The sequence below is a fragment of the Falco peregrinus genome, chromosome 8, assembly GCF_023634155.1.
Source record: "Falco peregrinus isolate bFalPer1 chromosome 8, bFalPer1.pri, whole genome shotgun sequence".
In the NCBI taxonomy this organism is placed as follows: Eukaryota; Metazoa; Chordata; class Aves; order Falconiformes; family Falconidae; genus Falco; species Falco peregrinus.
Window position 1 is genome coordinate 3,471,627 of NC_073728.1, and position 16,926 is coordinate 3,488,552.

Genomic DNA, 16,926 nt, shown 5'->3' on the forward strand with positions numbered 1-16,926 from the left:
GTGGCTGCCCCCTCATCTTTCCTTTCTCCCAGGCCCTGTATCATCCCGTACTGACCCTGGCACCTGTGGAGACTGTTCAGTTCACTTAAACTCATTGCACTGTTGTGAAGCCCGAGGACAGGGAAGACTGGTGGAAATAAAAAGCCAGAAGCAAGAGGAAGAACCAAAGTCCTACCTCCAGTATGAAAGACATGTTAATTCAGCTCCAAAACCATCTGGTATGTATTTCTAGGTGGTCATTGTGAAGTTTGCTCAAAAGCTACAGAAAGACTGTTGCCGTTACCTACCTAGGGAGCCTGAGATGCCATCACAAAGCTAGGAAAGCAAAGGCCACTGCCCAGCAAAGGCAGGCTGGCATGGGACAGGAACAGGCGTACCTGGGTTTGCTGCAGCATTAGCAGCTTCTTGCATATGCAGTGGAACAGGCTTGACATTTTAAGAGTGCTGTGGAGGAGCTGCTAGCCAATTTTGTTTGTTCTAAGCACTGAAATGAAAGTTTTTTTCCTCCCATCAGAAAAGCCAGCTTTTATTAAAGTACTTGAAATAAAACTCCAAGTGGCAAGGTAATACAGAACAAAATAAAAATGGTTTATAAACACCCCTCCCCTACCAGCTGTGCCCTCCCAGGGCAGACTTTCTTCCAGCTTGGTTTTGTCGCAGTCCAGGCTGTACGGAACTTCTCAGAGCCCAGAGGCCAGGCTCTGCACTGGCTCCTGCTCGCCAGCCACTTCTGGTCCCCATGATGCTGCTGACTCCTGTATGTGAACTCTCACCTCGTGCTGCCTTCCCAGGCCACAGGCTGGGAGCTTGTCCTCCCTGAGCACATCCACTTATTTTCAAGGAAGCATCCACCTCCCTCCCCTCCATCCATAGGGTCTCAATCAGAGAACCTCTAATGAAAATGAACTGATGAAACAGGTATTTGTCCTGTCACAAGAGAAATCAATTCTAACTCAGTTTAAGATTTTCCTTAAAAGCTCCAAAGCCAAGGAACCATTTCCTCTTACTCAGTGTGAAATGTCTACTAGTGTTTCTTCTGGAAGTTGTAATAAAATTTAACAGATCCAGGCAGCAATACAAACCACAGCAAGCTGCTGTGTGTGCATAACGGTCCCAAACTGGGTTGCAAGATTACTGAAGATTCACAGAGAGCAGATAACTGAATTATCCCAGGGTTGCTGATATAGAAAAAAAAAAAAAATTATTTTCCTCCTCCTCTACTACTCTCCAATTCATTCAGTCTTCTTGGACCCCATCTTGCTTTGCAAGTTCCAGTAACATGTGGCAGCACATTATCCTTGACAAGAGAGCTGCTCAGCAGGTCTTTCAGGTCTGCTTTTCTTTCCCTGAGACAGTGAAAGGTAGATTGATTTGTACAGGTACTTTGGCCAGTCCCTGGCTTCCCATTTGCTTCTTCACAGATTTTATGAAGGACATGAACGGCATGGCTGCCAGACTTTTATGACTTCATCTGCGACATTTACCATGTGCCTTTCCCAGTCTGAGCTTGTTTACTGCAGTGTCAGTCTCCGCCAGAAAAGGTGAAGGTTATTTTATGGCTACACAGATGATTGCCTTGCACTCTGTACTGTCAGTAATGTCCCCTGATTTGCCATGCAGTTTCCCAAAATACACTTTCCAGGGATTCCTGACTACTTCCCATGCTGTTCGCACTTTGCCATCTGCTGCCCCGATACCACTGTCACAAGGCATGGGTCTTTTGGTGAGATGGAGCGAGAAAGTCCTTTTTTGCATTCAAGATCTCCTTTGCTTCTGTCTGCCTCCGAAGCCGTAATTTTTCACGTTCTGGAGCCTTTCAGAGGGTGTGATACAGAAAATAGCTCCTGTGTCTGCAACGGATGCTGCCCAAGTTGCGATGTTAGGATCAGCACACACGAAAAGCAGGACAAGAGTCCAGGCAAGAACAGGAGATAAATAAGGAAGGAAAACGCCCCCCTATAAGGTCTATCATAAAAATTAACTTTCTAATAGAGACTGCTGTATTAGATTAGAGTGGAGGGGAGCAGCACTTGTAGTAGAAGAGAGACTTGGGTTACAAGGAGCCGCTAGGACCAGCAAGATGATAGAAATCGGAGTTACTAATTGAGCAATCTGGAAGGTTTCCATGGCTGCAAAAAAAGAATTTGCAAAGCATCAAAGACACAGCCCCAAAACCGCCTGCAGAGTCACTGCAAACTAGCCCTGTCTTTGTCGGTGGAGTGAAGGGGAGGAGCAGCTGCTCAGGTGCCCACTGCCATTGCCCAAGCCCAAACGCTGGCCGGGCTCCTGAGGAGGTGACATTGGTGCCCTCCACTCCCTTTTTACGGCTGAATATCTTACTCTGAGCTGCATTTCACAGCTGCAGCACTGCATGGAGGCCACAGCTGCCCAAAATTTCTTCGGTACAATAATTAAACTGAGTGTGATATATCCCTCCTAACATCTTGTCTGAGCTGCTTTTTTTCAGAGAAAACAATTCTTCAGCACTTCAGAGAAATGAACTGCAGGTCCCAAAGAAATTCCCTGAAGGGCTTAAAATTCTTTTGAAAATCAATATGGCCTCCAGATCCCAAGTAGCATATTAAGCAAAAATGTACTTAAATGTTAACTGTGTCATCACATAACTTTAAACACTTGGGAGACTACTGGAGTTTTCCAGTAGTTATTTAAGCCTGCATCCCTACTGTTCTTTGAAAGCCATTATCATCAACTTATTTCTCCCCAAACTACTATCACAGCCACAGTTTCCTTGTCACACACTGCTTAGGCAAATCTGACACATGAATGGAAAGATATTAATAATTTACAAAGTGGAACATTTTAACCTCATGTTGTGGTTTAACCCCAGCCAACAAATAAGCACCGTGCAGCCACTCGTTCACTCCCGCCCTCCAGCCCCAGTGGGATGGGGAGGAGAACGGGGAAAAAAATAAAACCCATGGGTTGAGAGAAGAACAGCTTAATACTTGAAATAAAGTAAAAATAATAACAACAATAGTGAAGATGAAAGGGAGAGAGAGGGATAAAACCCAAGGGTGAGTACAGGGATGGGGGGGACAAGTGATGCACAATACAGTTGCTCACCACCCGCTGAGGGATGCCCAGCCAGTCCCCGCGCAGTGACCGGTGGCCCCCACCCAACCCCCACCCCCAGTTTATCTGCTGAGCGTGGCGCTCTGTGGTGTGGAGTAGCCCTTTGGCCAGTTCGGGTCAGCTGCCCTGGCTCTGCTCCCTCCCGGCTTCTTGTGCCCCTCCTCGCTGGCAGCCTGGGGAACTGAAGAGCCCTTGGCTTGGGGTAAGCGCTACTCGGCAACAACTACAACATCCGTGTGTTGTCAACATTATTCTCACCCTACATCCAAAACGCAGCACTGTGCCAGCTCCCAGGGAGAAAATTCTGTCCCAGCAAAACCAGGACATCTCTGAATGGTGTGCATGGACATATGTCTTTTAGAGGTGTATCAGAGAAACTGAGGCTTCATATTCCACATTATTTCCTAGGCCCATTCTATTTAATTCAGTAGAAAAATTGTCTGAATATCATTATTTCAGATGTTATTAAAGGGAAAGTTGAAAAAGACTGAGCATTTACAACCATTCTCAGAAATAGTTCAAGTAATTGTCAAAGTGTGTGAATAAAGTATTTTCTGATGTACCATCCTTCCTGCTTTCAAGTATATTCTGCTTCACCCCTCACCTGCTGCTTGGGTTGCACATTTATCACGCCACGTTTTCATCTCAACTGTTTTATTTCATGACTGTTATAAAGATATACACAACTTGGAATTGACTGGCGTCCGAGCAGATTACAGCTGCCTGGCAAAATACTGTCTTTATGATTAAGATTTGTATAATTGCCGTGTAAAAATACAAGCTAACAAATGAACGCCTTTGCTCATGAGCTGATGTGAACAGCCTTTGGGTGAGCGTCACCATCTATGTGACACTCACAAACTCCATGAAACAATTTCATACTTAAAATGGCTTTTTCAGCGGTACCTCAATCCCCATCAGAATGCAGCCATCTCCAGGGCTTTTCTGGGCTCCCTGCAACACACCCCAGGACACAAACCCGGTAAATCTGTGCCAGAAACCCCAGCGTATTCTGTGCGCCTCGTATCATTGCTCAGAGCTCAGGTATCCTCTCTCTTGTTATAATCTATCAACTCTTGAAGTTTCACCTCTTTCCATTCACACGACAATGACAGAGGGAATGATGAGCCTTTCCCACTTCCTCCCGATAATGTCAAGTTACAGATAGCAATCCCACAGCTAGAAAACTAGAAACATGATTTTTAAGGGTTTTTTTATTATATGGGAAAGTTTAATAAACCCATAGCTAAACCAAGTGAACATCACATTTTTCATACAGCAATTTGATCTTGTGTCTAACAGGATGCTTTTTGTCTCCCTTCCAGGTTTTCCATCTTTTCCAAATGAAGCAGGATGTTACTATTTACCCTATAGATCTAAATATTTTTTTATTTAATTGAGAACTGCTAGGTGTGGGAGGCATCTCTGGGTTTTTTTATATAGGTAAAAGTTATTTTAAATATCAAAATAAAACAATCATTACAGCTCTATCACAGATTCACTATTACTGTACAACTATCGATGAATATTTACAGTTTTATAATATAACTTTCTCCCCGCTTTCCAGAAACAAGCATTTCAAGAGCAAGTGGGGAAGAACCCTGAGCAGAGTTATCCAGAAATAGCAAACGATTATTCTCCCTATCATGACTGAATATGAAAAGGACATTAATCTTCTCCTTTGCAAGCAGAGTAAAAGAGGCAGCAACTATTTTCTCTTCTCTGAAAATCAGCTTTTTAAGTGAAACCGTTGATAGGAAACATTTTTAAGTTTTAACTAGTATGGCTTTATCCACAGAGTGAAGACAAGGATAGAAATCAATTTTAAAAAATGAATGAGAAAGCTTAACACCAGCGAAGAAGCATGTTTCAAATTAACCCTCACTCACATACTAACACTGACCATCCACCTATTCTCATTTTAAGAAAAAAATCTGAAAAGGACAGAATTTTACTCTTGGACATTCCTGACAATGCTGCAGAAGCACACAGGCAGCCCTGGGACCCACCCCCATTGGCAGAAGGTAAGAGAAGCATGACCACTCATGCTGAAAAAAGCAAGAAAATGTGAAAGTCTGCAGGATTCCTCAGCCTCTTCTCCCTGGTGTGCCTTCCAAGATCTTCAGATGCTCTAAGGATCATGGCACAGCTTCAAAGGTACCCCTGGCACAGGGGTCGCACCCCAGACTTTTGCTAATTTTGGAGACTACTGTGGCTTTAAGTTGTTGCAGTCCCTGTAAGTCTCCATCTTTTTCCAGGTGAAGGATCAAGCCAAATTTTTCCAGTATAAGCCAGAGCAATTACCTAGTCTTACATCTCAGAAGGGAATTTAGACCTTACCTCTGTGGTCAAATACGGAGCACATTATTTTTCAGAGGTGCCTAAAACCTATGTGGGTTTTATGGCCAAAATATGCTCAGGTGTTTAATATAACAACTTTGAAGGTAAGCAGGTAAGCGTCCACATTGTTGGCTAGAAAGGCCCATCACTGCCTGCAGGAATCACTTCACATTAGCTGTCCCCACAAGAACAGTACAATTTGTGAAAGCTATGGAAACCGTGGGTTTGGTTTTTTTGTTGTTTGTTGGTTGGTGTTTTTTTTTAGTGTTCAGTTCCCTCACTCTACAGAATGAGATTTTAGTTTTTGTTACGGACTCATTACTAGGAAAAAGATATACAACACCTTCTTCTCAAAATAATTGATAACATAACTGCCATTGTTGTGAACGGCAGAAACAGGAGTGACAGATAAATGGGGTTTGCACCTGGAAATTCTCTTGAACATGTTAGAGCTACTCCCTTCCTCACAACAGGGGTGAAAAGCATCGTGCCAAAAATGTAGCTGGATGTGCATGCACTGCATAAATCACAACACCGAGGATCTTTCCATACTTGAAAGCATAAAGATTCTTATATGAACAATTCTGATATTGGTCACTTATCTTTTGCCAAGATCATCAGACAGCTGAAGAAAAAAAAGGTTTGTTTTGTACTGGAAATCATAAATTCTGAGATTTAGTTCCAAATTGTAAGTTCCCTGTGTCATTCTGGAAACCTACCATTTAATGTACATCTCATTTCCTAGCCTGTGAAATGAATACCTGTATTTTTGACTAAGGCTATGGTTTGGGTGCCTATGAGTATATTTCTGTTCATTTATGAAATATGTAGTTACTTTGTGATCACTGAATAATATCTCAGATACATAAAAAAAAAGTAAATCAAGCTCCTCTAACACAGGAATTGGAATACATAACACGATCTAAAACTCCCACCCTGGAAAAAAAAAAAAAACCCTGGAAGTCTACAGTGTTGCTTCTGCTGAGAAGAACTAGGTCTTCCCCACTACCTTCAGCTCATAATGGATTTATCATTAGGATCACAGAGAACACCTGATAATTTCAATGCATGTATACTTCCCTTATTTTAGTATTTGGCCTTTTTCAGAAAAGCCATGAACAACAGAGTTAAGTGTTCAAGTATTTTAACTTCTGTTCAAAGCCTGAGAGAACTGGAGAAAATTAAAAACTAACTACAAGAAAGGTCCATTGATAAACATACCTTGTGATCATTCTATCATACATTGCCCCAGATTACCACCTGAGGAAGCTCTATTTTTTAAATGATGCTGCTTGCAGAGTTTGGAAATATTTCAGAACAAAAAAGGCTTATACTATTTTGCTCTGAAGTTTTAGTATAGAAATGAGAGAGCAAGTTCTTGCAGTTGTTAATACATCCTTAAACCCATGCATAAACATTTAGCTAATTCCTGGAGTCATAGTGAAGACAGGATAGTTTGCAGCTGTGAATTGTGAATGCTTTAAAAAACAAAAAACCAAAACACTATGTTTCCCGAGACTAAACCCTAAATCGACTTGTTATGCTCTACTGTGGTGCATATATGGCTGTTAAATTCATTACTACATTTGGTGCAGTTTCATTATAGCAGCAACAATTTAACACCCTGTAGTGGCAGTTCTAAATAGAAAATTAAATTATATGTTTGCTTTAGTTCAAGCTATGGAAACTTTCTATATATGCACGGCAATATAAAATCTCTTTGAATAATAGGTTTACATGGATATGATTTTTTTTTTTAGGTATTAAAACAGGTCAACTTCAGCAAGGTAGGAGAGGGGAGGAGAAAAATCATATACTATAGACATTAAACTTGATAGGTTAAGCACTGTCCAAGGGCAATTGTATGAGCAAGAGTGATTAAGGAAATTGAGAGCTGCAGCCGAAAGAGTCAAAACAGTTACTGGTTGATTATTTCAGAGATGAGGTTGATTACCTTAGATAGGAGATTTAAGAGGGCTGCGTTGAAAACGTACAAAATGACGAGTGGTGCGCGAGAATGGGTTGTGAACCTTCATCCTCCCCAGCTCACCCAGCAAAGCCCAGGGGACCGAGCAAAGGCATAGAGCTGGGGCGCACACAGGCACCCCACGGCATCAGCTCCTCAGCCACAGTGCTGGGCACTGGGTTGGTAACCCCCAAAAATATACTGCCTGAAGGACACAGCCTCTGCAATGGTTTCTCACACCTTCCTCAAGAATTTTTATGTGCTGGAAGCACCCTCGTGGAGACAAAATACTGCACTTGGTGACAAGAATTTTCATTCAATATGATTATTCCCATCTAATGGCAGGTAAAAGCAGTGGGAATATGACTGTTCTGGGACAAGAAATGGGACAGCCCTTAAACGTGGCACAGCATGGAGCGATACAGACAGAGGCTGGCAGCCCTCAGGCTCTCCCCAGACATCGCTCTGGGGAGGCTGCTCGCCCCGCCGGGGGGGCTGTCATCTCACTGCATCCTGAGCCATTCCCACCTCTGCAGGGCAGCGGCAGGGCGTTCAGCGCCCATCTCCACTGTTCCATTTCCACAGTCACCAGCGTTAGCCCTGACACCACTAGTGCCCAGATATTTTAAAAATTGGAGGCTCCGCTGAAAGTGAGCCAAGGATATCAGGGGGGAAAAAACTCCTCCAAGTGTCTTGTAACCCACAGAACGAGATAAAGTTCAAAATCTGAGGTTGGAGCTTTTGTCCAGTTTAACAGAAGTTACCAACAGCATATCACAGGGAGGCAAAACGTTGCTATTTAACTTGGTGTGACGCAAAAACATAAAGCGACCTTTTCAACAATTGATCATGCAATAAAAGCAGCAAGTATGCTCATGGTAATACTTCCCTGGCACTACGCTATGATGTTTACCAAGATCTTCATGCTCTTCCAAATCGCTCTCAAAATGAGGCTAACAAATACCCTGGCAGGTTAATAGGACAGCTCTGCTTTCAAATGCTCGTGCCAAACAGGTCATCCACAGATATTAACTGCTAAAACCAGCGCTATTAGATTAAATCATGTATTTAGCAGAAAAGCATTAAACATCTTGCCCTCAATAACAGGTTTTTCTCTTTTAAAGATGATTAGTTTGTAAACTATTTATGGGAACTTAAGAGACTAAAGTCAAAGAGGCTGTTAGGCTGCTTGTGAGCTTGTCTTTTCCTGTGTTTTGTTCTGAGAATTTGATTAAGGACAATAACTAAAGTTACTGGAATAAGACATTTGCCTTCACTGGCTACATCTATAGATTTTTAAGGACAGAAGGCAGCATTATATTATCTCAATCAACCTCCTCTTAAACAAAACTTAAAGAACACTGGTTTGAACCTTACTTTCAAACAAAACAAATCATCTCCTGTCCTTCAGGATGGAAGTCAGGGAGGAAATTATTCTGATGTGCAAAATCAGCAGGATTACCCAGAAGAGAGCGCATGATGCAGCAGCTGTTGTAGTGGTCCTCAGCTCAGCAAGACAGAGCACACTGCTTCTCTGGTGGGTCTGGGGAGACCAAAAGGAGGAGAGCACCTGCCTTAACAATATAGGGTGTTGTGGAGTTGTGACAGAGCATCACTGAGTACCAAGACGCAAGATGATTAAAGTAACAAGACAGAAGCACAGATTCCTTTCTCTGCAAGTGGAAAACAAGACACCAGCCATGTCCATCAGCACACATCATCTTCAGTTTTGATGGAATCAAGTGCTTTTCACACCATTTTAATTGAATGACTGTTTTCAGAAAAATCAGTGAAAAAAGCTCATAAAAAACCCTGACAGAACTAAAAATAAAAATCAGTATTTACTGGCCTAAAGGCCTGCTAACTAGTCTATACCAAACATCCAGCCTGGCTTGTATGTGGCAGGTATGAAGCATATGAACTATATAAAACATAAACCACCAATTGAGTAGTGAGATTGATATGCTTCTCCAAACATTTTTTCCCCTCTCCAGTTACTGTAGAACAGCTATGGAGGTAAAGAGGTAAGGGCAATTTAATGCCCATGGAGCCTCATCTTACCTGAGCTCCATGTGAATGCCATGATGCATGCCTGCAGAACTTGGTTGATTTCTGCAGGACATGCAGCTCGCACAGGGATGCAGGACACCAACAACCAGAATACATTTTGAAGATACAACTAGATAGCAAAAGCTTCTGGAGACCAGAAGTTATGGGGGTTTTTGATCACAGACATCTCCCCTCTTTCCAACGCATACAGCGCACATTAGCAATGCATTTTTTTTTTTCCTTTCTTTAATGGCAAACATCCCTCCTCTGTGGGTTTGCAGGTGTGCTAACATGCAGAGGGGACAATTGCAGGAAGGCTAAGAGGATGGAAAGTCTCTCCAGTGTTGCCAAGCTTTTCATATACCATCTCAAAATTAGCAAAACTGAAAAAAAAAAAGTCCTAAGTGAGGAAAAAAAAAATCTAGATACCAACTCCAATAACAACCTGCCTATTTTCATGCTAGATCTCTTCAAGACTATACAGAAGATGAAATTAACTTAGGGTGACTCAACTACCTGCTCAAGTGCTTCTCTACATAGTAGCTGTTCTGCCTGATGTGGGCAGCAGCTCAACAAAAATCAAAGTAATGGTTTGGTGTCCACAAATACAAGAAGTTGATACTATTATTTCAGAAGTGCTTGCACCCTCTTGCCCATCACAGCATAAAACACGTCACAAATAAAAGCCATTTTGCCCTCAAGAAAGAAACCTTTTAACAAAAATCCAAATTTGCCACAGGCAATTGAATTAGAAAAGCTGTGTGGGAAAGACAAGCGAATGATCTTGTTAAGAGCCTCTGGAAAAGTACTGGAAGACACTCTTCTCCGCTCGAAAGAAAATTCTCGTCAGGTGCAAGTTTACTTCCCCAAAAGTCAAGCTGAAAGCTTATCGGATTGGCAACGGATTACCTTACTTACAGCCATGTAAGTAATTTAGTGACACTGTGTTGAAATAAGATAAGACTGGGAGTAATTAGATACTTATTTAACAGACAAAACAGCAGAATACTGCACGGAACACAGACTTTCTACCATCTGCTGCAGGCCCTTTAAAGGTCGTCTGGATCACCTGAAGTGCACTTGTGCCTGGTAAGCTTAATTAAGAGCTCAGTGTAGAGTTTCACAAAGCAACAAATCACTAATCCTCCAGTCAAAAACAGGCAAATACATATGTGTTTAGCTTAATGCTTTGCAAAGCTATACTTGACCAGAGGATTTTACCTTATTATGATTGTGCAAAAGCTTGTAGGGCTCACTAGAAGATGCCAGTGTATTATCTCAGTGTTCAGATATTAAAATAAAATAAATCAAGTCAGCACTACAAGGTCTCAGTTAACATTTCTGGAAATCCCTTTAAGGAGGGGAAAAAAAATAAAAAATAAAAAGAGACTGCTGATTTCTAATAGCATTTCCTCGAATCCTGTAAAACCCTGACCAGTGGATTTTACTATGCCAAAAGAAAGCATGTTCCCGTTTTGTGTTTTTAATGCTATCTGAGCATCTTTTGCCAATTCAGTTGCCTCTGACCTCCAGCAGCCCGCCCTTCCTACACCAAGAAGAGTGCAGACTGCCAAACCAATAAAATGCCTGCCTTCCACCTTGACAGCTTTGCAGTAAAGAATGGGAATAGCTGCCAGCTTTGGGAAATGGGGGTCAGATTATCGCATTCAAAAATAAAAAGTGAATCATTTTGGTTTGGTCAAGCCTGAAGAAAAGTCTGTTTACTCAGTTGTAGAGCAACAATTCTTGGACAAGACAGTACAGGGCCATACTCGCTCCTACCATAGTATAGCTCGTGAGGCATTTCGGCTGCAGACAGTACGTTCTGCACCTGTGATGAAACCTCAGTGTAGCAAACCTGCTGGACCTCAGCCCTTCTGAGGTAAGCATCATAAATATGTCTCTCTTCAAGGACATCTTTGTCTCATGATGCACAATGGAGAAAAAAAAAAAAAAAAGAAAGAAAAAAAGCAGGAATCCGTGCTTTGCAGAGCCAGCAGCACAACTCCCACCAGTGGCAATGGGGAAAGATGCCTGAGAACCAGTGGGGGAAGATACCAATATTCTGTGAATTATGTTTTAATCCCACTGCACAAAGTATCATTATTATCCGATACTTCCTTCTCTTCTTTTTCCATCTATCTTTCCACTGACATTGCTAAGTAGATATAACTTTGGGTTCCACTAGTGCCAATGCAGCTCCCTACAACACACCTAACTGATGAAGAAATTATTTGTCAACTTTTCTGGTGAATGTGGAGCTCAGGCCCTCATATACTGTGGGAAATATGAATGTGTTTGACACATTGTTTTATTATCACTTCAATCACTAACAGAAGCGGGGGGGGTGGGGGGGGGAAGGAAATCACATCCAGTTAAAACAAAGTGATTTATTCTTCAAAATAGCCCCATTTCTGTGATTTACTCTGTGATGGTTCAGATATCACTTGGCTAAAAACCACAGGTGGAATAAAGAACACATATATTGTATGCAGCTGGACCTGTATATGAAAAATCCACATGCATCTGCCTCAGAGAGGAGGGAGAAGCGCTTAAATACCCTGAAAACATTGTTCTGCTTTGTTCAATCATAAGGAAGTTTTCCCAACATCTCTGCTTATAAAGCATAAGAAGTGTTCAAGTACCCTTCTTAAAATGTAAAATTATTTTTAAGAATCTTGCTTCAATATATGACATTTTAAACTACTGAAGTTTTTCAAAATTACAGCATGGCAATATTAAAATACAAGCCATTAAAAATGTAAAAGCAAGCAAAAGCGATCGTCATGATCTTTTCAGGAGAGATGAATATCCTTAATCAATTTAAATCTAACATCTAATATTATTCCTTTAGATCTTTCTTGACTTTAAGGCAAACATGAAGTTGTATTTGAGATTGAGCCTGACACAGCTTGAGATGTGTCATAATGACAGGAAGGGTAGCTGGTAAATTAAGAAAAACAGTTTTGGTGTTAAAGTAGCTAAGTGTTTTGTATCTGAAAGCAATAGCCAGCTCTGAATGAAAGGGCAAAAAAGCTTTTTCTTAACAGTGCAAAGTAGACAAGTGCAAAAACTAATTGCAACAACTGTAATTGTCACAGCACAGATATTTAACAAGTCTAAACTACTTGGTACAAGACTACTGCCTCTCATGTAAGCATCTATAAGACTAATCATGACAACTACCAATTTATTGCAGAGCTTTTTTTCCAAGGGAGGTGGACCCCTTTCCTGCAGGACAGTAACACCTGCATGCTCCCGTGGCAGACATCAGCCTGAACAGCCAGATGTGTAGCCTGAGCACAGAACATGGTTCCTTATTCTTCATGGAATTTTACTTTGTGGGATCATTTCAACACAGTAGCGTGCCATGGGTCTGAAGTGAGCAGACTGGACTTCGACACCTCCATCCAGGAGGCCCTGAAGAATGCTGACATACTGCAGCAGAGGTGGTGAGGGGGGGGGTGTGTCTGATGCTGTCCCCTATTTTCTCCTTCTACCTTCAGTTTTGTAACTTAAAAAACATTACTTCCTCCAATAGTAATCAGCACTTCAATAACATGGGGAGAAGGGAATCAGAACCATTTTCTTTCACTATCTGTAGTATGATATACCTTTAAAAGAGATCTGACTTGGTCTAGGTTTTCCTACGTCACCCCCAACCCAACTGCTTTTACGGTATGAGGCTTTACAGCTACAAAAATGAAAGTAGTACGTGCAATTATATATGCTAACTTTTGAACAGAGGTAAGTGCATTTTACTTTGCCGTGGTGTGACACCGAAGCATCCTCTCCCGAAGGGAGCGCTCCATACCACAGAGAGGCATTAACAGCCAAAGCAGTAGTTCATGCCATTATCTCTTACATTCACTGCATTAGACAAATGTGAACTTACCTATAATTTTACTGGGTTTTAAGAGACACTTGCAAGTGCTTAGGTACACAGGTTAGTTGTAAACTGTAATATTGCTTATGGGGTTTAGGTGTTTTATTAATGCAAATATTACATAAATTAAAATAAATTCCAGATCTCTGCTTCCTACAGTTCAGAACAGGCTAAGTATCATAGAAATACATACCTTCAGATTTTTTTAAGCCTGCTTTCAGAGCCAGACACTTCTCTTTACAACCTGTCTTTATGCCATGTTGTTCCAAAAGATGCAGAAAAGCAGTGACTCATGTCTTATAATAAAGGATGCAACTGTAAATATAGAGCAAATGCCAAATGAAAAATACAAATACTTTTGTCAAAATAAAACTCAAACTGAGGGATCTTAAGAGACAAGATTCAACTCTCTTGCATTAGATGATAAGCATGAAACCCATACCAAGAAATACATGCCAAAATTATCTTGAAAACCCTTTTAATAGTAAAGACTTACATACAAGCATATAACCCTTGGACTTCAGCCAGTAAAACCAGGCTCATCCTCTGTACAAAGCTACTACGAGCAAACCATGTGCTCAGGGCGCATGAGCATGCAAGAGTTTGTGCTTGCAGTGCCTTCTGGCAAAAAGAAACCCTCACACAGACCTCAGGGAATAACCATCACCCCATACAGGACTGCCTAGAGTGACCCGACATCCAAAAAGCTCTGACATCGTGCATTTTATGAAGTGGTTTAGCTAACATAAAAACATACGCAAGCATAGGTTAGGAACCGTTTGCGGGCCTAGCGAGAGTCCCTTCCCCTTTTTAAAGAAAGCTCCAAATGTTCAAGTCATTGTCCTTAAACTGAAAATACTGATGAAAGAGATGGGAAAGGATGTTACAGCACACTGCTCAAAGTAACAAACTGGCATCTGTAGGATATTTTGGAACATACCCCCCCTCCTTCAGAGACAGTTGTCAAGTTTTTCCCTAGCGTTGCTGGCAAATGAAGGTGGTCAAATGCTTCGTATACCAACAAAATGAAGTTTATTTTACTCCTATTACTTAGGTAAAACTGAGAAAGACTTATAAACGTATTTAGGAAAACCTTCAGCCTGCCAAAACTACATCCTTGCTACATTTAGAAAACTAGAAGCCAGCTCTTCCAAAGGCTTTTAAGGTTCTCTCAAATACCTTGAGAATGAGCTGTAAAGAGACTGGTTTCATACAAAGGGACTTTCATTTCTCAAGTGATGACCTGGAGGTATTCACAGCAAATTAAGTTCACATTACACTGAAACAAGTATTACCAGGGAAAACAACCAAAAAAATTGCTAATTTAACATTGAGACCTTCCTCACAGCTCTTACCAAAGTCAAAGCAATATATCTGTAAAGGCAAGATGAAATTACAGCCCTCTGCGGCAGGAACAGGCTGGTTATTCATGAGCCAAAGCTGCTAACAAGCCAGCACCGGTACCATGAAGGTGCAGAGACAATGAAAGGAAGGCAGAAGCTAATTCTGTCTAGCCAAGTTTGAAAAAGATGCTTTTCCTTCCCTCTAAAAAATTATGGAAAGCGGGCTTAATAAAAGCACTTTGAATTATACTGGAACCTCTCCCTGCTCCCTCAGTTTTACGGCACTCTGCTCATGCTTTTCACCCTTGCACACGCAAGTTGCCCAAGTTGCCACAGACAACTATGAAGGAACAAATCAGTGCTTCTTCAAAACAGAAAATGCCACTGAAATGTTGCAGATCAAAGGAATTAGAGGATCTCTTTCCTTTGGCTATTTTAAGGATATGGAAATACTATTACAGTGTAAGGTAACAGCTTTACCTGTTAACTGCCAGACTGTTTAACCTATGTATTCTTGCAGAAGGTCACGTAGGTTTAAACGGAGAAACAAAGCACTTAAATTTTTATTTGAGACAAACTGAAGAATTAGTTACCTCTTGACAACTTCTGGAAAAATTCTTGGTATGCACTCATTTTCCAGAGGAAGAGGTATCTTTCCAAAGACACTTCTCATCAGAGTTGAAGGAAAGGCTGCCTGTTCTGTTATCTCCAAGTGGCTCTCAAAAGAAAGGAGAAACTACACAGAAGGAAAGTATTGAAGGGCTGGCCTCTGCCCCCATTTAGGAAGCTTTAAGTGCAGCTTTATGGTGGTGGCTGAAGAGAACCCAAGGAGGTGGGAGGAATGGGTGACCAAAAGGTCCATGTATCACTTCAGTGGCTACAAGAGAAATATCTACAAAAATGATGGTTTAAAGCGTGTGTGTTGAATATGCACAGCAACAGCTGTCCTCAACACTCCAGAACCTGCAAAGCACCTTTCTCATAGCACAGAGCAGTGCTCACACCACCTGTAACAGGTTTGACCTGCCAGAGCACCAAGCAGTCCTCAAACTGTGCAAAGTGTTTGCTGCTGTTCTGCCTTTTCTATACCTACTGAGCAACGGTGAAAAGTTGTCGTAAGCCCATTTCAGTATTTATAGCTTGTAGCTTTGTAAAACTATCGTCCACTGAAACATAAGGGATGGATTTCTAATACAGCTGTACGTAAACATAAATCACATAATTGCAGCCCTCTAAATTAACAAAGGTATTTTTCGCATCTACTTCTTTCAGGGATGGTATCAATACAATTTTTGCCTACAAAGAAAACCTGCAACAAATTGTAGCCTTTTCCCCCCCTTATTAGTTACAATTAAAACATTCCTACAAAAGTGTTTCTTGAACAAACAACGTAATTTATCATACGTGCATGCTTAGAAATTCAGATTAAAAAATGGTTGTTCCAGGAGGCAACATTTCATTAAGGAAAACAATAAAAAAAAATATGGGCCAACGTGAGCAGGTTAGTCTCCACAGACACTCAGCTGGAATGATAAATGGAGCCTGCATATTTCACACTTGGACTATTTGGGAAACAAAATTACCCAGTGGCACTTGTTTCTTTTTCAGCCCTGCTGTCCATAAGACAAAAAAACACCACAAGTCCCACAAAACTCTTGACAGCATTACGCGCATTATGCACAGACTTACTAGCAATGCTCCACAAAGTCACTGCGAGCTATTTCAGCTGCTATCACGGACCAGACCAGAAGAAAAGCAGAGATGTAAACCGTGAGAAGGACCCAGCCAGAAGCAGCTATTCCAGCTCTGCCAAGTACCATTCATCTGCAGTGACAGTGGCTCATTTCCCCCTATTGTCACTCATATCAGCTGAAATGCCACTCATGCAAGACTGTAAGAGAGTGACATCTCCCTCCCCTCCAACAGAGATCCAGCTTGAAAGGAAGAGACTTCATCAGCAGGAAAAAGCGAGACAGAGTGAGGGCCCAGAGGTAGGAGAAAGCTGGTGGTAGAGAAAGGGAAAACCCACAGGAGGAAGGCAATCAATCAGAAAGGCCGGGGAAGATGGGTGGCTGAAATCAGTTGCTCACAGCTGCGGTCAAGATCTGAATAAGGGGGAATTCCTAGTTTTGATACTAATCTTTCCCCATGCTTCTCTACATACCCTTGAAAAAAATACCATCTCCTCACTGATCCTTTTAAAAGAAGCTTTATAACATTGTGTGAGGAAGGTGAAGAGATCTGAGGCA